The 25704-nt window shown below is 43.2% G+C and overlaps 1 long non-coding RNA gene across 1 annotated transcript; it reads right to left on the bottom strand.

The window, feature by feature from the left end:
* Positions 1 to 234: 234 nt before the first annotated feature.
* On the bottom strand, positions 235 to 8031 carry LOC128503530 (uncharacterized). Its single transcript, XR_008355254.1, has 2 exons — positions 7886 to 8031; positions 235 to 422 (listed from the first exon to the last, which is right to left on the bottom strand). It is a non-coding gene; the product is annotated as an uncharacterized LOC128503530 (long non-coding RNA).
* Between the last annotated feature and the right edge of the window lie 17673 nt (positions 8032 to 25704).

Here is a 25704-nt window from a genome sequence, read left to right as displayed (position 1 = left end):
GTGGTTTCAGCTCCTTGATTTCACGAACTTCCCTCTGATACATTGTGAAACACCTTTATTTATGTAAATGTTTCTTTAATACCCCCCCCTCTGTTTTCTATATTGAGCCCCCGTGTTATTTCCTGATAGATCCCTCAGTCTGCTCAATATTCAGCCCTAGGCTGTAGACGATTGTATAGAGTCTATATACAGGTACTCGGTATATTTCATAAGATATTGGAATACTTCAACAAGTTTGTTTAAGGTTTTATTCTGAAAACCCATGACCTTTAAGTAAAGATCAGTATATACATTGCAGACCATTTACAAACACACATGCAGAAGCGCATTAATAAGTATAATGGAGGTTTGTTAAATGCATGTTCCAGCAACATTGTATCACTTTTGTTCTTCTAATGCTTGTCTTTTTTCTTCTTTCCTCCCTGTAAGATATTTAGAAAGAAAAAGAAATACTTAACATCAGAAATTCATATAAATATAAATCACACAAAATAAGTGACAAGTGAGGTCTTAAAAGCTTTTGTTACTTTATATGTATTTCTATTTTAGCGTAATAAAGTGTATCAACTGACTAAAGGCTTCATTTTCTTTTGGAATAATACAGCTATATCATTTTTTTTCTTACTGCATGACTTTACTTCTATGTTGACCCAAATATTATGTCACGTTGCCGCTCCGTCATAGGAGTCCCGGCACATTGCGCAGACGTCCACCAGCTGACAGAGACAAGGATCCAGGTCCCCTGTAGCGCTGCAGGGATCTGGATCTTACTCTTATTTGAGGTTGGATTATAAAACAAGGGGTATTTTTCAGAGCATTTCCCTTTAATCGCTTTAATCTTATTTCCCATTAAGACATACTTGCCAGGGGCTGGTAATTGACTCTAAAAAATGAAAAATATACAATATACAAAAATCTTTATGTATTAGTTATTGGCAGGGCTGGATTAAGATCATCATGGGCCTGGTGCTGAGGATTTTGGTGGGCCTTTTTTATAGAAATAAAATCAATAGACAGAAGCTTAACTCCTCAGCATCCATGTGTACTGGATAAGATGACATCAGTGCTAGGCAGATAATATAGGATATAATCTAATGTGATGGGATTGGGAGTACATCAGTACACTAAAAAAGTCATCATACACAGGGTGCCTGAAGTCACTAATCAATTTTAATAAAATATGCAGATTGAAATAGAGTAAATAACACAATAACTTTACTTCTCCTCTCTCTGATTTTTGGGCCTGAAAAGGTTTGTCCTTTGAAGTGATCTACAAAGGAGGGTGCTTTATCTCTGAAATGGTAAAAATTAAATAGTTAAATTTATTTCTACAGTGCCAGGAAACAGATGACCAAACACACACACCAGGACAGGCTCTGCCACATCAACAACCAAACATCAGGATGGGCTCTGCCACATTGACACCCAAAAACACACACACCAGGACATGTTCTGCCACACCGACAAACACACCAGGACAGGCTCTGCCACACCAACACCCAGACATATACACCAGGACAGGCTCTGGCACATCGACACCCAAACACACACACCAGGACAGGCTGTGCCACACTGACACACACACACACCAGGACAGGCTCTGCCACACCAACACCCAAACACACACACCAGGACATTGACACCCAAACACACACACACCAGGACAGGCTCTGCCGCACTGACACACACACACCAGGACAGCCTCTTCCACATCGACACCCAAACACAGGAAAGGCTCTGCCAAACTAACACCCAAACACACACACACCTGGACAGGCTCTGTCACACATCTGGATGGGCTAAGCTACAACAATAAAAACAATGTTTTTTCCCACAATTCTTTGTCGTTGACCCCCCTTTTGTGTTTTTGCCCCCAGCCAGCCCCTCCTTTTAGTATTGATTTAAGTAATGGCCCCAGCTGCCCCCTTGTGTATTGATGCTGCCAGCACAGATAAAATAATGCCCCATACAGCAGGTTTGGTCAGCAATATGTAAAAATTATATGTGTCCTGGAAAACAAGGCAAATTTGGTCACCCTAATGACCCCACACCCTTGCTGAATTTTCTAAAATGAGAAAATGTGTAAAAAAGTTACTTGGTGCCATTTAATGTAGTACAGGAGGAATGAGATTATTTAAAAGTTCAATTATTGAAGGTAACATAAAGTTTTATTAGGCTGGTCAGTAAGAGCAAAATTTAAAGAAAACACTGTGATACTCCGCAGAAGTGGCCAGAATAGTAAAAAACAAGAAGCATTTAGTAAATACAAAGAAAAGCAAAGTTAGGAAGACAGACAGATCTATAAGATTAGGCAGAAAGAAGAAAAGCATGTTATAAGAGCTGCCAGAGCACATGCAGAAGAGAGAATTGCTCTGTTAATAAAAAGTGCCACGGCTTCTTTGGTGGAGCACTGGAAGGTCATGTGATGCCTGCGCTCTGTCATAGAAGCCACTGGCTGCCAGAGAGAAGGATTCAAGTCCCCTGCAGCGCTGCGGGGAATATGGATCTTAGTCTTGTAGTCAGATCTCTATTTGAGGTTTGATTATAACGAATATAAGACGAGGGATATTTTTCAGACCATTTACTCTGAAAAAACTAGAGAAAATACGGTATTTACCTAATTTCTTCAATTTCTCCTTTCTTGTCATATTTACATGTTAATATAAAACAATTTATAAACACAAAATGCAGCTTTTAAATCATTATTTTATTTATTGAAGGTAAAGAGTTCATCAAAACCTTTTTTACTCATGTGAAAAAATAATGCCATTACTGGTTGCCATCCTTTGCGCAAAAAGTGCAATCAAACATTTGCAATAAATAGCAATATTATTATTAATATTGGTGACTCTTCTTGGCTTAATTCAGCCACATTGGAAGGTTTTCGAGCATTACCTACGGATTTAAGTCAGGACTTTGACTTGGTAGCACCGAACCTTCATTTTGTTTATTTTGAGCCATTAAGAGGTGGACTTGCTTATGTGCTTCGGATCATGGTCCTGCTGCATAACCAACTGCGCTTGTGCTTTAGGTCACAAACTGATGACTGGACATTCTCCTTCAGGCGTCATCAATTATGGGAAGTCGCCCAGGTCCTGAAACAGCAAAGCAGTCCCAGGCCACCACACTACCACCACCACCGTGTTAGACTGTTGGTATGATGTTATGGAATGCTGTGTTAAGATTTACTTCAGATTTACCAGGAAGCATGTCTTTCAAAAAAATTCCACTTTAGACTCATCAGTCCACAGAATATTATCCCAAAAGTCTTGAGGATCATCAAGATGTATTTTGGCAAATGTCAGACAAGAGTTTGTGTTCTTTTTGTTCGTTTTCTCCATTTGTAGATAATGGCTCTCACAGTGCTTTGCTGGAGTCCCAGAGCCTTAGAAATTGCTTTGGATGATTTCCAGACTGATAGATGTCAATGACTTTGTTTCTTCTTTGCTCTTGAGTTTCTTCAGATCGTGGCATCATGTGCTGCTTTCTGAGATCTTTAAGCCTACATCACTTTGCAAAAAACTTTCTATTTAACTGATATTTAGATTCAGCAGGGCTGGGAGTAATCATGTCTGGGGGTGTCTAGTGAAATTAAACCCAATTATCATTTAAATTTGGTTAATTAATTGATTCAATAAGTAAGGGGGCAATTACTTTTTCACATAGTGCCAGGTTGAGTAGGATAGCTTATTTTCCTCCCATACATAAAATCTTCATTTGAAAACTGCATTTTGTGTTTTACTGAAGTTGACTTTATTTAATATTAAAATTAGTTTGATGATCTGAAACATTTCAATGTGACAAATGTGCAAAAGCCAGAAAAAATGGGAAAGAGTGGAAATACTTTTTCACAGTACAATGTATATGTACGCATATTTATTTTTTACTACGTGTTTGTGCATCTATGTTACGCTTTACAGTATAATAAAAGGGGAGGTACAATAAGTGGAGTCATATAATATGTGACGTTGTCTAAAGACAAGGGTACGGTGAGTATTAGTCCCTGTCCCATCATTAGCTGTCCCACTGTGCCAGTCCCTCCACTAGCTCTGCATACCCTCTGAAACTAAATTTAAAATATGGCCCTTTACCTATAGCTTGCTCTGACTCTTTCTCCTGGCTCACATTGTATTGATGACATCAGATGTATCTCAACATTTCAACATTTCAACATTTCAATCTTATGCCCCCTGAGCCAGAGGTAAGTTATGAATTTGGTTCCTACTGTTTGTGATTTTCGTATGTCTCCTGGTAAGGTAAACCTGCAGTATTTCAATGGCTATATCCCAATCATACCAAAACTTAACGTTACCTTCACATTCACTATTGTGCCACATGAATCAATGGATGCAGCTTTTAGAGGAGCTATGAGGGTAGCGGCGTCTGGACTGGACGACTTCAAGTAATGAGAGACCTCGTCTAACAGCTCTTCAGGAGATGAAGGCCCCCGGAAAACCGAGATCTTCAAGCAGCTAAATGGAGGAAAATTTAGCCAGTGTTTAATATGTTGCGCCTACAACATAATTACATTGAATGTTACATGTGTCGATATTCAACGTACTCTACTCAATATACTTTTGTAACTAAATATACATACAGTTTTGAAATAATTCTTGAATGATAATAAATTATTATTAATTGTTGCTATGGCAATAGAATTGTTTAATTCCCAATGTATGTAGTCCATTATGGCTACGGTTCTCAATGCCAATGTAGAGTTCTTCTGTGTATGACCAGGCATGAAGGGGTTTTTTTGTGGCCCCTAGTGGGTGGGGGTCCAACCTACTTATACATTGCGGGTATTTTCTTACATTACATTGGGACCTACTTTCATTGGAGGACACCATATTTTCTGGAGTGACAGCTGGCATTCTCCTGGTCCAGGCAGGGCTGTAGCAAGGGTGAGGCGAGTGAGCCACTCGCCTTGGGCGCACCTGCGAGGGGGCGCACAGCTGCCCGATCAGAAGCTGCAGGTCTGCTTGGGGAGATCACGGACAGTAGCTTTTCTATTTGGGAGGGGGCGACCGGAAAGGCCCCCTCCCCTGTGCCGGTCTTCAGGGGACTGCACGATTGTGCTCTCTCCATCCAGCCCTGCTCATCAGGCGCCCCCGTGGGCAGTGCGCACCCAGGCACCATCAGCACTGGTCTGGGGTGGAGGTGTCCGATGAGCAGGGCTGGTTGGGGATATCACAATCCCCCTCAAACCGGCCCAACATTTGACAGACCTCACGCTCCCTATTCAGACCTCGTCTTCCCTTCTCCCTAACCACTATGCGACGGCAAATGATGCAGAGCTCCGGGATATGATGTCAAGCAGAGGCCTGGAGTGACAGACCTCGAGCTCCCACCACAGGATGGAAGATAGAAGATGATGGAAGATGAGAAAAGTAATAGATGGGAGAAAGGGCTGTGTATAGATGTGTGTTTGTAAGCTGGTGTGTGTGTGTGTGTGAGGGCTGTGTATATGTGTGTGTGTTTGTAAGCTGGTGTGTGTGTAAGTGCTGTGTATGTGTGTGTGTTTGTAACCTGGTGTGTGTGTATGGGCAGTGTGTGTGTGTATGTGTATGGGCAATATGTGTGTGTGTGTGTGTATGAGCAGTGTGTGTGTGTATGAGCAGTGTGTGTGGGCAGTGTGTGTGTGGGCAGTGTGTGTGTGTGTATGGGTAGCGTGTGTGTGTGTGGGCAGCATGTGTGTGTATGGGCAGCATGTGTGTGTATGGGCAGCATGTGTGTGTCTGTGTGAATAGGCAGTGTGTGTGTGTGTGTGTATGGGCAGCGTGTGTGTGTGTATGGGCAGTGTAGGTATTTCTGTGTTTGTAAGCTGGTGTTTGTGTATATGTGTGTGTGTATATGTGTGTGTGTAAATGTAGGGGAGTGTGAGGGCAGTGTATGTGTATACACGTGTTAAAGGGCAGGTGTGTGTTTGTAAGCTGGTGTGTGTGCGTGTGTAAGGGCAGTGTAGGTATTTGTATGTTTGTAAGCTGGTGTATGTGTATATACATATTAATGGGCAGGTGTGTGTGTGTGTGAGGGCAGTCGCGTGTAAGGGCAGTGTATGTGTGTGTTTATGGGCAGTCGTGTGTAAGGGCAGTGTATGCATATATGTGTGTTTATGGGCAGTTGTGTATAAGGGCAGTGTATGCGTATATGCGTGATAATGAACAGGTGTGTGTAAAGGCAACGTGTATGTGTGTTTGTGTGTTTATGGACAGGTGCGTGTAAGGGCAGTGTAAATTAAACAACCTCTGTAAAAAAAAAAAATAGCTGGGGGGTGCAATTTTTCATTGTTGCCTCGGGTGCAAAAGGGCCTAGCTCCGGCTCTTGGTCCAGGTGCCACAGAAGGGCACCATCTGTCACCCAGAAATGTGGAAGTAGGTCTGATCGCCCATACTACATGTAGCACTATATGTGTCTCATAGACAGAACCCAGTGACTCCCTCTTGGATGTTCGGGAAAGTGTCACCAGACTGCTTTGAAGTATTCAGTAGCTACCAACAGCGCTCAGGTTAAAGATCTCGCTAATTACTTATCGTTAAATGCTGCTTATTACTCAAACCGTATCATAAGCATTCAAACAAAGAAAAGGAATCCCAGCACTCCAAACAGCTTCCAGTCTCTAGGACACTTTATTAAGCGAAAACAAACAAAAGCAACGTTTCGGCCAAACAGGGCCTTTGTCAAGCTGTCATAAGCAGACACACAGCGTTCACAGGTGCTCCTCGATCCACCCAGAACTGGTTTACGTTCCTCCTACTCCACAGGTAGCTATGATTTTAGATAATCTGCTATTGGACAGAACATAAAAAAACCTAACATGGCAAACATTCGTAAATCTAAATATGTCAGCGTCCGCAGAGCAGGGTGAGAGACAAGGAACGTTCCCTCTCTCACCCAAACGTCCAATTTTGCACCAAAGAATGAATGAGCCCCATAATTCTTGTAAGAGCCTAGCTGGGAACTCTTAAGGTTTGACCCGGAGTCCGTGGTTTGTTGCCCAAATATCAGCGTCTCCGGATGAAGGAGTAAAATCTCCAGATCACACTGTCTGGAACTGACTCTGTCCTATTCTACACTGCTGTGATCATACATAAGACCCCTACTTGGTGCTTTTGATACCAGTATGTTATGGATGATATCCCTGCTTGAATGCAGGTGACTCAGTTAAGCACATCTTTAAAAAAATGACAAGTCTTACAATTTGGCAAATCACTCCAAAGAATCTTCTTGATGTGCTATTAAAGGGTTAATACCTAAATAGTTGCAGTCAGCTGACTAAAGAAGATCTCCAAGGTATGCCTAACTGGCACTGATGTCACGTCTGATGGTTCAACTGACCTGAGGCTATCAGAGATGAGTCCAGTCTTGGACATGCGCCTCTACTTCCGTCATTCCCCCTCTCCATCTATGAAGGTTCTGCACTTTAATGCATTGCTGGGCTCTGGGCAGACATTTCAACACCTGAAAGACCCTCTAAGCCCAGTCTAATGGTAGAAAGGCACAGATCAACCACCAGTACAAATATTTTAAGTAACAAAAAAGGTTTTTACGTTCCATTCTCAGGATGGCATCCTACATAGACACGTAACAGTGCGACGGCGGCAGGCACCTAACACGCTGCCACCAGCGTATGTATGATGGCGCTATATGCAACAATAAATAATAATAATAATCATACAACAGGCCATTAAAATACAGAAGCGCATTGATAATGATCACTGTCCACAATTTTACAGAAACTCAATATGCGCTGGCTATGGATGAGTTAATCCCGGTATATAATAGCAATGATCATATATAATGTGATATATGATCTACTCTTATATCATCATGAGGATCACATATAGACATTTAAATGCCCCCCATGGGACCTCCTACAGAAACTCACCCATCGCAACTCCTCTGGAGGCCACTTTTGCTGCCTCTTCGTGGTCCTGGAGTGAGAGCAAATCGCGCAGGTCGCTTCTCACCCTGTTCAGTCTGGTTTCGCTCTGCAGGCACTTCTCCAGCAAGTTGCATAAAAGGGTGTTACATTTCAGCGCCTGGACACCCCTGGGCTTCAGCTTCTGCTTGCAAATGTGGCACCTGTCCACTGCTGGCCCCCGCAAGCACCTTTTGCAGAAAGAGTGGCCGCATCTTACAGTTACAGGGTCCCAGAGGGCCTGCTGGCAGGAGGGGCAGTTAAAGACATCCATGGGTCACAGGAGGGTAACACTCCACCCCGCTTGGCACGCAGTGGATCCGGACTCCGGCGGAGACAAAGTGGGAAGAAGAAGAAGCACAAAGAGCCCCTGACATAACATGTGCGGCAACATTACATAAAGTGTGTGCTCACGTGACCGGCAGGGGTGGCCTCCCATTGGCTGTCTCTGGGCTGCCCTCCCTTGTTGTGAAACAGCCCATGTTGTTGGTTTCATAAGGGCTGCGATGAGGAGGGGGGCAGGCGCAGGCGCACGCTGTTAACATGTGTGTAGGGAACAGTGGCGACTCTAGAAACAATATTTAAGGGGGGCACACAAAATACCACAGTCAAACTGGGGGGGCATTAATAATTTCCACCATTAAATCATACCACTGAAAAAACACACACTGCTGATCTCAGCACTGAAGGTATATATCAAATAAACAGAATCAGACATACAAATCCTGTATTTGCAGGTATACAATAATAATATATGAAACGTAGCATCGCAGGTATAGATCAACTGAATAAGACATATTAACCCTGTATTTCCAAGTACACAAAAATAATGTATGGAAACATAGCATAGCAGATATGGATCTACAGAATAACACAAAAACCCATCTTTGCAGGTAAAGATCAATTGGAATTCACATAAAAACAGGGCATTAAAGGTATATTTAAAACCCCCTAAATTACAGGCATAGATCACAGGTTGCACACCCCAAAGCCAGCCCTGGCGTCCACACTGCCCACATAGAACCCGACTAGCACCCAGATAACACACATAAGATTTGCAATCTTTGTCCCCAAACAGCCCAGCACAAGTCAACTTTGTCCCCAAACAGTCCGGCCAGTGCCATCTTTGTCCCATATACACCCTGCCTGTGCCATCTTGGTCCCCAAGGCTCAAACCTCCTGCTAGTGCCATCTTTGCCCTTCCACAATTATACATCTATGATACACAAACACTTTTACAGTCACTCACTAATTCACACTTTAATTCAGACAACTCATCCACACATTAACTCATGCTCTCCCTCATTCACTCAATGCATCCACACATTAACTCATGCTTTCCCTCATTCAGGCAACTCATCCACACATTAACTCATGCTCTCCCTCATTCAGGCAACTCATCCACACATTAACTCATGCTCTCCCTCATTCAGGCAACTCATCCACACATTAACTCATGCTCTCCCTCATTCAGGCAACTCATCCACACATTAACTCATGCTCTCCCTCATTCAGACAATACATTCACATATTAACTCATGCTCTCTCTAATTCACTCAATGCATCCACACATTAATGCACACTCTTTACTTATATCTACCCCCCCTTCCTCATCACTTTTTAACTCCCTCCCTCCCTCCCTTCCTCATCACTTTTTAACGCCCTCCCTCCCTCCCTCATCACTTTTTAACTCCCTCCCTCCCTCCCTCATCACTTTTTAACTCCCTCCCTCCCTCATCACTTTTTAACTCCCTCCCTCCATTCCTCCCTTCCTCATCACTTTTTAACTCCCTCCCTCCCTTCCTCATCACTTTTTAACTCCCTCCCTCCCTCCCTCCCTTCCTCATCACTTTTTAACTCCCTCCCTCCCTTCCTCATCACTTTTTAACTCCCTCCCTCATCACTTTTTAACTCCCTCCCTCCCTTCCTCATCACTTTTTAACTCCCTCCCTCCCTCCCTTCCTCATCACTTTTTAACTCCCTCCCTCCCTCCCTTCCTCATCACTTTTTAACTCCCTCCCTCCCTCCCTTCCTCATCACTTTTTAACTCCCTCCCTCCCTCCCTTCCTCATCACTTTTTAACTCCCTCCCTCCCTTCCTCATCACTTTTTAACTCCCTCCCTCATCACTTTTTAACTCCCTCCCTCCCTCCCTTCCTCATCACTTTTTAACTCCCTCCCTCCCTCCCTCCCTTTCTCATCACTTTTTAGCTCCCTCCCTCCCTCCCTCCCTTTCTCATCACTTTTTAACTCCCTCCCTCCCTCCCTTTCTCATCACTTTTTAACTCCCTCCCTCATCACTTTTTAACTCCCTCCCTTCCTCATTACTTTTTAACTCCCTCCCTCCATTCCTCCATTCCTCATCACTTTTTAACTCCCTCTCTCCCCCCTCTCACCTTGAAGTCCAGCGACGGGAGGACGATACTTCTGTCTTCCTGAACCGCTCGCTGGTGCCCGCTGCTTCACTGCTGAGCGCCGTAATATGACGTCATATTTCGGCACCCAGCAGTGAAGCAGCGGGCACCAGCGAGCGGCTATTAAACGCTGTCTTCTTTTTTTTGATGCGGGGGAGAACGAGGGGCGCCGAGCGGTTGCTAGGCGCCCCTCTCTCTCCTCCGCATCAGTGTTTAAAAGCCGCTCGCTGGTGCCGGCATTTCATGCAGAGCGCCGCAAAATGCCGGCATATTGCGGCGCTCTGCATGAAATGCCGGCACCGGGACGGGGGTAGAGGGCTCGTGGAGGAGAATGAGGGGCGCCGAGCGGTTGCTAGGCGCCCCTCTCTCTCCTCCGCATCAAAAAAAAAAAAAAATGCCGGTGAGCGGCATTTAAAAGCCGCTCACCGGCGCCCCCCTTGAGGTAGCGCCCATGGCACATGCCATGGCTGCCATACCCTATATACGCCTCTGCCTGGAACAATGCTGAACCCTTCTGATCTAGAAAGCCCCAGAGGCCAAAACGAACTGCATGACCGGGGCAAGCTAAAGTGAACAGCCTATCCTTAGAAACCATGTGGTGTAGTGGAGGCAGGGAATGGGCAACAGAAAGGTGCGGTACATATATATATATATATATACCGTATTGGCTCGAATATAGGCCGCACTTTTTTCCCCCACTTTAAGTTTTTAAAGTGGGGGTGCGGCCTATATTCGAGGTCTAGCGCCCGACGCCCGGGACATGCAGTCCCGGGCGCCGGGCAGGCAGCGGGGTTAAGATACAGATCCCCCGCAGCGGTGCAGGGGACCTGCATCCTACTCCCCGATACGCTCAGACAGCCTCCCCTGCCAGCACTTCCCACGGGGGGGGGTGCCGGCACGGGAGGTTATCTAAGCGTTTTACCTCTGCCCACCCCCGACTTACCGGAGCAGACTCCCGGGTGTCTTGCGGGGCCGGCGGGAGACATCTACGCAATACGCGCATGCAACTTCCGGTACCGGAAGTTGCATACGCGTATTGCGTAGATGTCCCTCGCCCGCCCCGCAAGACACCCGGGAGTCTGCTCCGGTAAGTCGAGGAGGGGGGGGCAGAGGAGGACAGCGGCAGCGTATCGCGGGGAGGGAGGACAGCGGCAGCGTATCGCGGGGAGGGAGGACAGCGGCAGCGTATCTCGGGGAGGGAGGACAGCGGCAGCGTATCTCGGGGAGGGAGGACAGTGGCAGCATATCTCGGGGGGGGGACAGAGTGGCAGCATGTTTTTTTTGGTGCTTTTTTAAAGAAAAAAAACTTTTTCTTTAAAAAAGCACCAAACTTTTAGGGTGCGGCCTATATACGGGGGCGGCCTATATCCGAGCCAATACGGTATATAAATATATAAACTGGACGCCGTCCCCTTGTTCCTGGCGCGTCCCTCCCTCCCTGTTGTTTCGGTCATCTTGATGTATTTTGATAGGCGGTTTTTGTTTGTGTGGTTCCTGTTAATTAATGTTTTGGAGACGGTTCGTCAATAGTGAGGTGGAGGTACGCCTCAGTAAGTTGTATTGTTTTCCCTAGGGCAGGGTCCCTTTGATAACGTAATGTGATTTATGCCAGTCTGTCTGCCAATGTAGGCTTACGGCAGGCGGGAGTAATGTCGGCATTGGTTACAGTGGCTTGTTGCCATATGTTTTATGAATATTTTAAGGAGGTCTTATGACTAAACGTTTACTGTTTTTACAAGGTGTATTGCTTGACAGAGATAGCACCAAGCAGCGTTTGACGCGTATTAACATTTGAATACTGTTTTCTTAAACAAACTAATAAAGCGCTGTGGCCATACACTTTCCCACTAAATTTCGGTCTCCTGTGTGTTTTATTATTATTTTGTGAACTCAAAAAGAGGTATGCGGATCAAGGATCCTGACAACGCTAGCAGCAGAGGGGGTTCCACATCCGAGGCTCGTCGAAGAGGGGATGCGCCTGGATCGCAGAAAATAACTGTGAGGGTGAAATCATATATTTTTCTTAAAGTTCTTTCTGTACTGTTGGTGCCTCAGCTGAACAATGACACAATTTATATTCACCAGCATTTTCTGATTATGGTCCCCACATACATAGTTCTTCTTTGTTTAAGAGAGCCGCATCCATGCTTTACATATTACCCTATATTACATAGTTTAGGGCTTGGGGCTAGTGATTTTGTATACTATATACTATAATACGTATAGTGTTAGGACTAAGGTTCTTTTTAAAAATGTTGGTTTTTATTTATTTATTTCAGGCAATCCTTGTACGACGGTGTACCAGGTCTCACAGTGAGCGCTGTTAAACACGATTGGGCTGCAGGGCGCCAACAAAGCTGGCTTCTAACGACTGTGTGATCTCCCAAGATCAGCAAGTCAGGACGTACTGATATGTCCTAATGGGCTTCTTTAAGAAGAAAATGAAGAAAAAAAAGTATACTTTCCAAAATGTATGTTTAATGTAATAAATTAAAAAAATGCATGGAGCCCCTTTATCGGTTAGATTAAGGGTTAGTGGCCTTGCACTAGGACATTACATATTGATAAAGCCTGCACCCATAGGGCAGGGTGCCATGAGGTTGTGGGGGCAAATAAAGGTCAGTTTATCAATAGAAATAACGCAGAATAATGAAAATGTATCCAGCTTCTGTGTATATATAAGAATATGTTACTATACGTGAAAAAATGTTTACCTCTTCTGGGTATTTCCCTGTTTGCTGAAATAAGAAATAAAGCATGAGTTCATTACTTACTTCTCTACTCCCTCCTTTCCTGCGTTCTCTCCCACGTGTTTCACATTCCCGATATCTCGCCCTCTCTACACATATTCCATCCCTGGTTACTTCTCTCCTGTTCTTAAACTATAATCTCCCTCTCCCATTAATTGCTTTACCTTTACTTATTGTTGTTCTTCCTCTCTATCAGACGTGTAAAAATAAAGAGAGGCTTTTTCGAGAAGCTATATCCATAGAGAGAATTAATAACTGGCCTCTGTGTTTATATACAGACCATGTGGACTGAGATCTTCCCTCTAAATACTCACCACACAGTCACTGCAGGCTCTTCTTCAACTAAAAATACAAAGCAATAAGTAACATGAATATGATATTTTTGGGTTCTTTTTTCATTCATCAACCACCTTGCTATTAGACGCCATTATATATTCATTCTGCCCAAGGAAACAAACAAACGCTGAGAACTCCTAACGTTTTTAATGAAAACCGATGACTTTACTGTGATCTGCAGACCATCCATAATAACTCAATATGTTCCCTGTCTGGGGTTTGAATAACAGGGCTGCAACTAATGATTATTTTCATAACTGATTCGTTGGCCAATTATTTTTTTGGATTAATCAATTAAAAAAATAAATGTACATTTTTCATTTATGTAAAAAAACTGGATGTTAAAAACAAACGGCAGAATAAAAAAAAACATTGATAAAAATGCATTTCTTGTTTTTATTTCCCAACCTGCCCCCCCCCAGTTATGCACATCTGAGCCCAGGCTTGCCACACTACCTCCCAGATGTCACATACCTCTAGATATGCCACATATCCCCAGATATGCCACACTGCCTCCCACATATGCCTTATATACCCTATATGACTTATATCCCCAGATATGCCACTGTGCCCCCTGATATGCCTTATACCCCAGTATGAATTATACCCCCAGATATGCCATAGTGCCCTCATAGATTCACAGACCCATTCACATCACACTGACACAATACTTTTATAAATAAGTACTGGGTTAATCTTCATTGCCCCCAGGATTTAGTTTCCCCTTAGTTTGCCGCCCTTTACATCTAACTGCAAATTGAGTTAACCTTATTAAATTAATTAAATTAACCCTCCATCATAAGCATTAAATTAATCCAAAAGAACCCATCAACCATAACTGCCCCTAAATTAACCCTAACGACCCCATCAACCATAGATGCCCCTAAGTTTACCTTGAAGATCCCATTAACCATAACTGCCCCTAAATTAACCCTCAACACCCCATCAACCATAACTGACCCTAAATTAACAATCAACACCCCATTAACCATAACTGCCCCTAAATGAATCCTAAACACCCCATTAACCATTACTGCCCCAAATTAACCCTAAGCACCCCATCAGCCATAACTGCCCCTAAATTAACCCTCAACACCCCATCAACCATAACTGCCCCTAAATTAACCCTAAACACCCCATTAACCATAACGTCCCTAAATTAACCCTCAACACCCCATCAACCAAAACTGCCCCTAAATTAACCCTCAACACCCCATTAACCATAACTGCCCCTAAACACACCATTAACCACAACTGCCGCTAAATTAACCCTCAACACTCCATCAACCATAACTGCCCCTAAATTAACCCCTTAACACCCCATCAACCATAATAATAACCACATATTAATGTTATACTCACAGTTAGATGAATGTCTGAGCCATGTGGACGCTATAGGAAATGGGCGCGACCAATCGACAGTGTTATTGCAGGGAGGGACTGGGAGGGGAAGGGGCGGGGCCAATTGTCAGAGTGACTGCAGGGAGGGACTGGTAAGTAGTAACTGCTCTGAGTGATTGATTGAAAAGGATTATAACGGATTATTTGCTCTGAAAAAACCCTCATTTTATAATCGATAAAAATCGATTCAATCGATAATGAATTTCGTTGGCAACGATTTTCATTAACGATCATTATCGACTTTATCGATTAGTTGTTGAAGCTACAATATGATGGGGTCTTGTGTATTACAGTAAAAAGTTACTTCAGAATGTACTTACATGACATCTGACTTCCCATCACCTGAAAAATGAAACAGACATAATATGTTAAATAATATTGTAAAAAAGCTTCCATGTCCACATTTATTCAGTTGTATATCATATCTATATATCCACAATATGTCTCGTTGAGCCGGGTTTGCTGGCGGACTCTGGGCAACCAGGACAGGAAATTCCTCCATGGTGGGAGAGGGAGGTGAAGCCCCTTATAATCCCTATTCTGATAATTAAACCCAATAAACATTGGTTACTGGGTCTTATTATAAATACCAGTTAACCAACATTTTACTGGCAGGGAGCTTACAACCTATTGCGTGTTTATCACCTGATCACCTATAGAAATACTTACTCACTATCTTCTCAACATGTTAAGAAGATGGAATAGCTAGTACTTTGTACATCTACATCTGAACTCCAGTGACAGCAGACTTAGTATGAATTAGCTTTAGGGCCACTATACCATTGTGAAGGGTAACTTACATTTCTGAGCCTTAATACATCAACCCAAGGATCTTTACCAAATTAGTTTTAAAAAAAACAACATTTAATCATTTCCGGATGCTGTGGCAAAGCCTTTCAGCTTGTCCAGGATAATTTCTGACGACCCTAATTATAATACGACCCCCCAAAATCTGAATATTAATTTAGGAAAAAAGAAATAGCCTGAATATAAGATGACCCTATAGGAAAAAAGTTTTACTAGTAAATGTTAATTGTTTTTATTTCCTTTTATTTTCCAACCTGCCCCCCAGTTATGCAGATCTGCCCCCAGGCTTGCTACTCTGCCCCATATATATGCCACTGTGCCACATGATATGCATTTTAATCCTCTAAATGCCACTATGCCCCATGATATGCCTTTTGGCCCCCTATGTGCCACTGTGCCCCATGATAGGCCTTTTGACCCCCTATGTGCCACTCTGCCTCCAGAAATGCCTTATACCCCTATATGCCACTCTGGCATTTAGGGGGCATTTAGGGGGTTAAAAGGCATATTATGGGGCAGAGTGGCATATAGGGAGGTATAAGGCATTTCAGGAGGCAGAGTGGTGTATAGAGGGTTAAAAGGCATTTCTGGTGGCAGAGTGGCATAAAGGGGGTTAAAAAGCATATCAGAGCACTCTGCCTACAGTAATGCCTTATGTCCCCCCCATTTAGCCCCCCCCTCCAAACTTACTGGTACTCCTGACTCCCCGGTGTGTAGCTGGGGCAGTGTGTAGATGTCTACACGATTCGCGTAGGCAACTTCCGCTGCAGCCGGAAGGAGGTGCGGTTAGCAGCGGGGGTTGTCTGCGTCCATCGCACAGACCTTCCCCGGCTGTCAGAAAGAATTCCCCGGTGAGGGGAACTCTGATCTCCGAGAGCCGGGGAAGGTCTGGACGCAGACAACCCCTGCTGCTAACCGCACCTCCTTCCGGCTGCAGCAGAATTGCCTATGCGAATCGTGTAGACTGACCAGGGATTCAGAAGCACCGGTAAGTTTGGGGGGGGTGTTTTACCAGACAAGAGCATCCAGGTCCCCTGTAGCGCTGTGGGGGATCTGAAGCTTAGTCTTATAGTCAGGCCTATTTGAGGTCTGATTATAAGACAACCCCGATTATAAGACGAGGGGTATTTTGACGAGCATTGCTCTGAAGAAAACCTCGTCTTATAATCGAGCAAATACGGTACTTGGTTGATACAGAATTCCCGGCTCATCAAACGCAGAGAGGATTAACTGCCGACGAACCCCAAAGACCCCACATGGCTAAAGAGAACCCCTGAGATTTAACAGGTTAACTATTTGGTAAGTTTGAGCCCCGGTCTCAGGTGGCCTTGGAGGATCCAAGGATTACAGTGAAGGAAAAAATTATTTGATCCCCTGCTGATTGTGTACATTTGCCCACTGACAATGACATGATCAGTCTATAATTTTATTTGAACAGTGAGAGACTGAATAACAACAGTTTTGTTTGACAAATCAAACCTTCAGCTCCCTCCACAGATTTTCTATGGGACCTTAATGTGCTTCTTCTTGAGCCACTCCTTTGTTGCCTCGGCCATCTGTTTTGGGTCATTGTCATGCTGGAATACCCACCCACAAGCCATTTTCAATGCCTTGGCTGAGGGAAGGAGGTTCTCACCAAAGATTTGACGGTACATGGCCCTATCCATCGCCCCTTTGATGAGGTGAAGTTTTCCTGTCCCCTTAACAGAAAAACACCTACAAAGCATAATGTTTCCTCCTCCATGGTTGACGATGGGGATGGTGTTCTTGGCGTCTAAGGCAGCATTCCTCCTCCAAACACGGCAAGTTGAGTTGATGCCAAATAGCTCACCAGAACACTTTCAGCTAGTTCTCTTCTGAATCATTCAGATGTTCATTGGAAAACTTCAGACGGGCCTGTACATGTGTTTTCTTGAGCAAGGGGACCTTGCGGGCACTGCAGGATTTCAGTCCTTCACGGCGTAGCGTGTTACCAATTGTTTTCTCAGTGACTATGGTCCCAGCTGCCTTGAGATCATTGACAAGATACTCTCGTGTAGATTCCTCACCAGTCTCATGATTATTGAAACTCCACGAGGTAAGATCTTGCATGGAGCCCCAGACCGAGGGAGACAAAGTTATTTTGTGTTTCTTCCATTTGTGAATAATCGCAAAAACTGTTGTCACCTTCTCATCAAGCTGCTTGGTTATGGTCTTGTAGCCCATTCCAGCCTTGTGTAGGTCTACAGTCTTGTCCCTGACATCCTTGGACAGCTCTTTGGATCCTGGCCATTGTGGAGAGGTTGGAATCTGAATAATTGCTTATGTGGACATGTGACACGATGAGCGCTCATAATCTCAGCTCATTACTTGTATAAAAGACACATGGGAGCCAGACATATTGCTGATTGATAGGGGATCAAATAGTTATTTAACTGATCAGAATACAAATCAATTTATAACTTATTTGAAGTGCGTTAGTCAGGATTTTTTGTTGTTATTCTGTCTCTCAATGTTCAAATAAACGTACCATTAAAATGTTACACTGATCATGTCTGTCAGTGGACAAAGGTACAAAATCAGCAGGGGATCAAATAATGTTTTCCTTCACTGTAGTGATGGGCTGAGTGGAAGCTTTAGTGATTACCATGCTTGTCCTATGTTTATACTGTATGTGTATTACCCACATGATGATGTCAGTCATATGCTCCTCCGATTCCAACTTTAAGCACTGCTGGGTCTACCTGCAGGATACAGACAGTATGAGAGCATAACTAGGGGCGTAACTAGAAGCCTCAGGGCCCCGGTGCGAGAATCTGTTACGGGAAAACCCTCCACCCCCAACCATCTCCCTACACCCAAACCTCTCCGTACCCTCCATTCTCACCATCTACCCTCTCCCTACTCCCCCTTCTCACCATCTACCCTCCCCTACCCCCAAATTTTTACTTGTCTTAAAGCATATACAAATATTTGGTCAATACCAATTAGTTACTGTTTAAGGAGACTCATGCTATCTTTCTTTATTAAAAAATACCTTTAGAACTTTTTTTTAATGTTTAAAACTGACATCAGTGATACAAATGGTATCATCTGTTTCTTTGATACCCCTACACCCAGGGGAGGGCTGGCAGCCTAAGGCCTGGGGGCAAGTCTAGTCAAGTGGCCCATTGCGCCACCAAAGTGGCTGCGAGCGACCAAAAACGAAAAAAAAAAAATTTTTTAAAATACTTTATTAACCCCTTCGCGACCTTTGCCAGTTCAGGACCTTCATGACAAGAAGGTCACTAAATGACCTTTGACGGTCCTGAACCGTCATAAAATTAAATAAGCTTAGAAAGTGATCAACGATCACTTTCTTCGCTTAAACGGCGTTACTGTAATGCCTCGATGTCGAGGCATTCAGTAACCGAGATCGGCATCGGGGGCCATGTCTGGCCCCTCCCCGGGGCGTCAACAGCCGCCATACATTGTATGGCGGCGGACGCCCGTTTTAAAAGCGTTTAGGAGGCGATCAACGATGATTGTGTGAATTAATTATGTGAATGAAAGTGTGAATTGGTGAGTGACTGTAAAAGTGATAGATGTATAATTGATTTGTGGAACGGCAAAGATGGCACAAGCAGGATGTTTGAGCCTTGGGGACCAAGATGACACAGGCCGGGCTGTTTGGGGACAAAGTTGAGTCAGGCTGGGCTGTTCGGGGACAAAGATGGAAAGTCCTATGTGTGTAATCTGGGTGCTGGTCAGGTTCTATGTGGGAAGTGTGGATGCCAGGGCTGGCTTTGGGTTGTGCAACCTGTCATCTATGCCTGTAGTTTTATCTCTTGCTATGTTTCCATACATTATTATTGTATACCTGCAAATACGGGATTTGTATGTCTGATTCTATGCCTCCAGTGCTGAGCTCACATGTGAACAATAATAATAACAATATTAATATATATATGATTGCTAACAGCAATCACACTCCTATCATGCCCAGGCAACCAGTACATGCTAGAACCTGGATATGATAGGAGTGTGATTGCTGTTAGCAATCATATATATATTAATATTGATATTATTATTGCCAAGTCAGCTAGTACATGCTGGAATCTGGGTATGCCCGGGCATGTACATGTACACTTCTCTAGCACTCTGAACCGGGTGCCGTGAGGTGCCAGGAAGTGGTTTGTAGTTGCCATGACGATCTGGCACCCAGGGTTTGTCGAGTCCTATGTTAAGAAGTGCTTTGAACATCAGAAGCATTGTCCTAAAAAATCAATATGACATCACAGGGAGCTTTGAAAATCATCTTGTCTTACAAATAAATAAAGATCTACTGTCACTGATATGATACCAAACAGTTATTCACAAGTGACAATACCAAGTTTCTATAGCAACTAAAACAAATGTCAACTGTTGTGCAAGAAAGAATAATAAATCAATCAGGGCTATTGGTCTGTGCTGAATAGAACCGTATTTCTTGACATGTAACCCCTTCACGACAAAGTGGGTTTTGCACTTGGCCTTATGACTGGAGTGTGTTTGACATTTTTGCTAGGTAAGATTGGCGTCATGACGTAGGAACGTACCTGCGGGCTCCCTCCCTTCCTTCTCCTCCTTCTTCTTTTCTCCTCTCCTTCCCTTCCCTCCGGAATCCGCTGAGGACTGAGCGTGATCGGGTATGGCAGGCGGTATGGCGCCGCGACACGCCGGCTGAGCACGCTACTCTTTTGGGGATACGATTCGATATAGCGGCTCAGCCCAATACGGTTCGGTGACTTGGTGCGATTTGCCGGCTTAATACGGTGCGGCGGTTCAGTATGGTGGTTTAGTTCTACACAGCATTATACCGCATAGCACAGTATAACGATTCAGCGATTCAGAGATTCAGCGTTTCAGCGATTCAGTGTTTCAGCGTTTCAGTGATTCAACAATTCAGCGTTTCAGCGATTCAGCGATTTAGCGATTCAGCGATTCAGCGATTCAGCGATTCAGCGATTCAGCGACTCAGCGATTCAGCGATTAAGCGATTCAGCAACTCAGTGACCCAGTGACTCAGTGTCTCAGTGTTTTAGCGTTTTAGTGATTCTCTACAGCACGGCAGCAAGGCGTCTCAGCACGGTGGCTAAGCACGGCGGTTCAGCACAGTACAGAACGGTGCAGTCCGGTGGCTCTACACGCCAAAGTGGTTTAACACGGTACGCCGGCTCAATACGACACGGTGGATCAACACGGAACGGTGGCTCAGCACAGCACAGTAGCACAGCATAGTGGCTCAGCATAGTACGGCAGCTCAGCACAGCACGGTGGCCTATGAAATTACAATAGCAGGCTCAGTGTTACGGAATGATAACATCAGCAGGTATCAAGGCAGCCTGATTTAAGAGACTCTTGCACAAAGGTAATATATACCTAATATTATATGCCGCATCCGTACATGGTTATATTGATAAGTGCTGGCGCTGAGCATTTTTATTAATAGTGACTGGAGCTTTAATGGCGGAATGAGTGTTGCCAATATTAAAAATCCTATCGCTAAACACTAGGAACAAGGTAAATACTAGGTATAAGGTTTGAAGAAGTCCTATCATAAAATACTAAGCTATATATTTATTAGGATTGGAGAAGTCTATATATTTGAAAGTAAGCGTTCAAAAAAAAAAAAAAAAAAAATGTCTCCTAAAAACCCAAACCGGAAGTCCGCTGGTATTAGTTCCCCTAAAGGGAATATTGCGGCAGCTAAAATCGATAAATTTTTGAGAGCTTCTCCTGTTATAACGAAAAGCCGGTCTGCCAAAAATGTGTCCCCAGTGGAAGGCAGAGAAGATATGGAGCGGTTAGGATCTATAACTCCGCAAGAAATGGGGGACTCCGGGGAGGAGTATGGACGCTCAATTGAACCTGGCCTTCTTGGTACCATTCTTAAAGAAGTGCAAAATTCTAATCAAGCTCTAGCACAGTTAAATTCGAAAGTGGAAAGTTTGTCTATTGAAGTCTCCCTTATTAGAGATGATTTAAACAAGATACGGGAAAGGTTGCTTAATCTTGAAACAATAGTTCCTTCCTTGGATAAAGGCATGGTTGAGATAAAGAACAGTACAACCTCCTTAAGTACGGATATGGACAAATTGAAAGATAAAATGAGAGATATGGAAGATAGATCTAGAAGGAATAATATTCGTATTTTGGGGTTACCAGAGGGAGTGGAGGGATTAGATCCCAGGATGTTTTGCCAAAAATGGATTGGTGAGACTTTTGGAGCACAAACACTTTCTTCTTTATTTTGTGTGGAAAGGGCACATAGGGTCCCGGCAAAAACCCCTCCACCGGGGGCCCCACCAAGGACTATGATAATCAGACTTTTAAATTCTTCTGATCGTGATGCAATTCTTAGATGTGCTAGAGAAATTGGCACGATATTATACAACTCGGCAAAGATTGCCATGTACCCAGATTTTTCCAGGGGAACTCAAATGCAACGTGCGGCTTTCGCTGAAATTAAAAAACGGCTTAGAATAGCTAATATTCGTTACTCTTTGTTGTTTCCCACAAAGCTCCGAGTGCAATATAAGTCAGGCATTTTATTTTTTTCAAGCCCTCAGGAGGTGTCTATGGGGTTTGAAGGAGAAGGGTTGTAATGTCTAAATGGCTAATTATACTTAATTTCTTTGAGGAGTCAGGAGGGGGGGGAGTTATTATGACGGTGTAAAGAGATACGTGTGGAAAATGGTCCAGCACGCATCACGAGAGGGGGGGTGGTATGTGATAGGGGGAGGGTTATTGGTCTGCTGGGTTTTTTTTTTTTTTTTTTTCTCTTTCTGAATGCAAATTAAAATCTTATTTTGGAATGTGAGAGGAACTGGAGATTGTAGAAAGAGGGTAGCCATATTTGATCGTGTACAGAAACATCTCCCGGCTATTATTTGTTTAGTAGAAACACATACGATAGGAGAGACACAAAGGAGGCTATCGAGAAGATGGGCTCAAACGGAATTTCATTCCTCCTTTTCTAATTACTCGGCTGGAGTCTCTCTACTTTTCCATCGAAAGATTCCGTTAGTGATTAAGAACAAGATAATTGATGAGAGAGGTAGATTTATATTTGTACATCTAATTATCTATAACCAGGAGATGATTATGGCTTTCTTTTATGTTCCTCCCCCTTTCTCTCCACAGCCAATAAATAAATTAGTTCAATTCATTGGAGGTAAGGAACAGCTTCCACTATATTTGTTCAGGGACTTTAATTGTACACTAGACCCTGAGAAAGATGTAGTGCGAGTGGTCAATAAACAGCATACTAATTTGAATACTCAGACCCCATTAGCAAGAATGATTGAAGAATTGGGCTGGAATGATCCATGGCGGTTAATGAATCCTGTTACACAAAGATACTCATGTTATTCTGCCACGTATCAAACCGCATCTAGGATTGATTTGGTTCTGTGCAATGATTTGGGGCTTAGGTTTATTCACAAAATTGTGTATGAATCGAGATCAATTTCAGACCACACACCACTAATAGTGGATTTGACATTGGGGGATGAGAAAAAGAATGAAGGGAAACTTTTTAGGTTTAACCCCCATTGGCTGACGCTACTTGAAACTAAAGAAAATAATATGCAGTTGTTAAAAGAGTTTTGGGAGAATAATAAAGCATCTGCTTCTTTATGCGTGGTTTGGGATGCATTAAAAGCATTCCTGCGGGGGTTGCTCCTCAGAGATGTGATTACAAAAAAAAGAAGCTTTTTCCAAAAAGAGAAGGATATAAGAGAGAAAGTAATTAGCAGTGAAATTAAATTTGCTAAAGATCCTTCAACGAATAATTATGATCAAATGAAAGATATACAAGACCAACTTGCAGCTCTGATGTTAGATAAGGCACAACATAAATTATTTTTTAGAGGTCAAAAGAACTTTCTTGAAGGGGGTCGGCCGGGGAAACTACTTGCAAATTTGGTAAGAGCTCAGAAAGATAAAAGTGATATCCTGGCAATTGAAGATAAAGATGGTAGGGTAGTAAATGACCCAAGTAAAGTGCAGGCCGTAATGGTTGATTTTTTCTCTAAGTTATATCAAGCAGACCCAGCGGCAAACGATCTAGATATAGCTACTTACTTAAGAAAGTGTGATTTACCCATGATCTCGCCCCAACAGAAGGTTCTATTAGAGAGGGATATTACGGTGGAGGAGATGAGGGAGGCCCTTCTTTCTTGTGCAGCTTCATCTGCCCCAGGAGGGGATGGACTCCCGTTCGGGGTCTACCAGGAATATGCGGGAATCCTTTTACCTATTTTATGTTTAGTTTTTTCAGAAGGTTTGAAAGGAAAGCAGCTACCAAGGTCTATGATGGAAGCAATAATTATACTTATTCCTAAAAAAGATAAAAATCCAGTAAAAGTAGAATCATACCGGCCGATATCCCTCATTAACACGGATGCGAAAATCCTAGCTAAAGTGTTGGCCAGAAGATTAGCAATTTGTGTGCCTGCTTTGATTGGAGAAGATCAGACGGGCTTTGTACCAGGAAGGTTATTACATTCTAACCTGGAAAGAGTTTTTGCCAATCTTCAGCTAGGTGCGAACCTTCCCAACTCCATTCTGTCTTTAGATGCCATGAAGGCATTTGACAGGGTGGAGTGGCGTTTTTTATGGCATACGTTAACAGCTTTTGGATTTGGGGAAACCTTTTTAAGTTGGGTACAACTTTTGTATAGTTCTCCAGTAGCTAGGATTAATTTAAATGGTAAGCTCTCGGATATCTTTTTGTTAAGTCGAGGAACCCGTCAGGGGTGTCCACTTTCGCCCCTTTTATTTATTTTATACATTGAACCATTAGCTTTAGGAAAAACCATGAAATAAGAGGTTTTGGTTTAAAAGGTAGTGAAGAAAAGCTCTTATTATATGCGGATGATTTACTATTTTTTTTAGAAGATACTGAAAAAGTGCTCCCAATAGTGATAGATACGGTTGAATCTTTTGGCAGATTGTCAGGACTTAAAATGAATTGGGACAAATCAACACTTCTCCCGTTAAACTCAGTAGGTACCCCCAAGGTAGGAGGTGTTAAGATCTTGAAGCAGGGGGACTCTTTGGAGTATTTGGGGATTAAAATCTCGAATAAAGTCGACTTCTTTATTAAGCAGAACCTTACCCCATTAGGTATTAAGATACAAAAAAAGGTGGGGATCTGGACAAAACTCCCGTTGTCACTGGCAGATAGGGTGAGTCTGGTGAAGATGATTGTTCTCCCGCAGGTTTTGTTTGTCTTGTCTGCCTCACCAGTGTGGATCCCGGATAAATGGTTTAAAGGTCGAGAAGCTGTACTCAGTAAATTATTGTGGGGAAGAGGCAGAGTGCGCATGAAATATGCCAAGCTCACCTCACTGGAGGGTGAGGGGGGTTGGGCATTACCCCACTTCAAATTATATTTCCTGGCAAAGAAAATCCAGAATTTGAAATTCAATGGATATGGGGGATTAATCCAGTTTTTCTTAGAAATAACTGGAAATTCTAACCCCATAGAAATGTTAGAAGCAGGTTTACAGTTGGAAAAGAAATTGGATAATACCTCTTTGGTGAAGTTATATAGAAAAGTGTGGCAGGAAACCAAATGTATCTGTAAAATCAAGGGTAGTTTACCCCAAACACAAATATGGTATAACTCAAAATTTATGGAGTTTCACAAAGGGTTAGGGAGTGATTTTTGGATTAATAAAGGGATTAGTTTTGCTGGACAGTTGTTCTCTGCTGGGTATATTAAGGATTTTGAGGAGCTCAAATTTGAATATGAGTTGCAAAATGGACACAAATTTTGGTATAATCAATTAGCTCACGCATATAATTGCACGGAAAATAAGAAGATTTTTGAGGTTGAGACACATGAGCTTTTTGAGTTTTTGCAGATAAGATCTATTGGGAAGAAGACACTTAACACTATTTATAAAATACTTTTAAGAGAAATGGATATAGGCTTCAGAGGCAAGATTAAAAAGAAATGGGAGGAAGAGATTGGTGCCATTGATGAGGCCTCTTGGAACCGTATCCTTAAGAACACAGGGTGTTGCACCGTTAATAAACAATATCAATTTACACAACTTAAAATTATTTAT

This window comes from Spea bombifrons, chromosome 8 (genome assembly GCF_027358695.1).
Source record: "Spea bombifrons isolate aSpeBom1 chromosome 8, aSpeBom1.2.pri, whole genome shotgun sequence".
Lineage (NCBI taxonomy): Eukaryota > Metazoa > Chordata > Amphibia > Anura > Pelobatidae > Spea > Spea bombifrons.
This window is presented reverse-complemented; position numbering and strand designations above follow the sequence as displayed.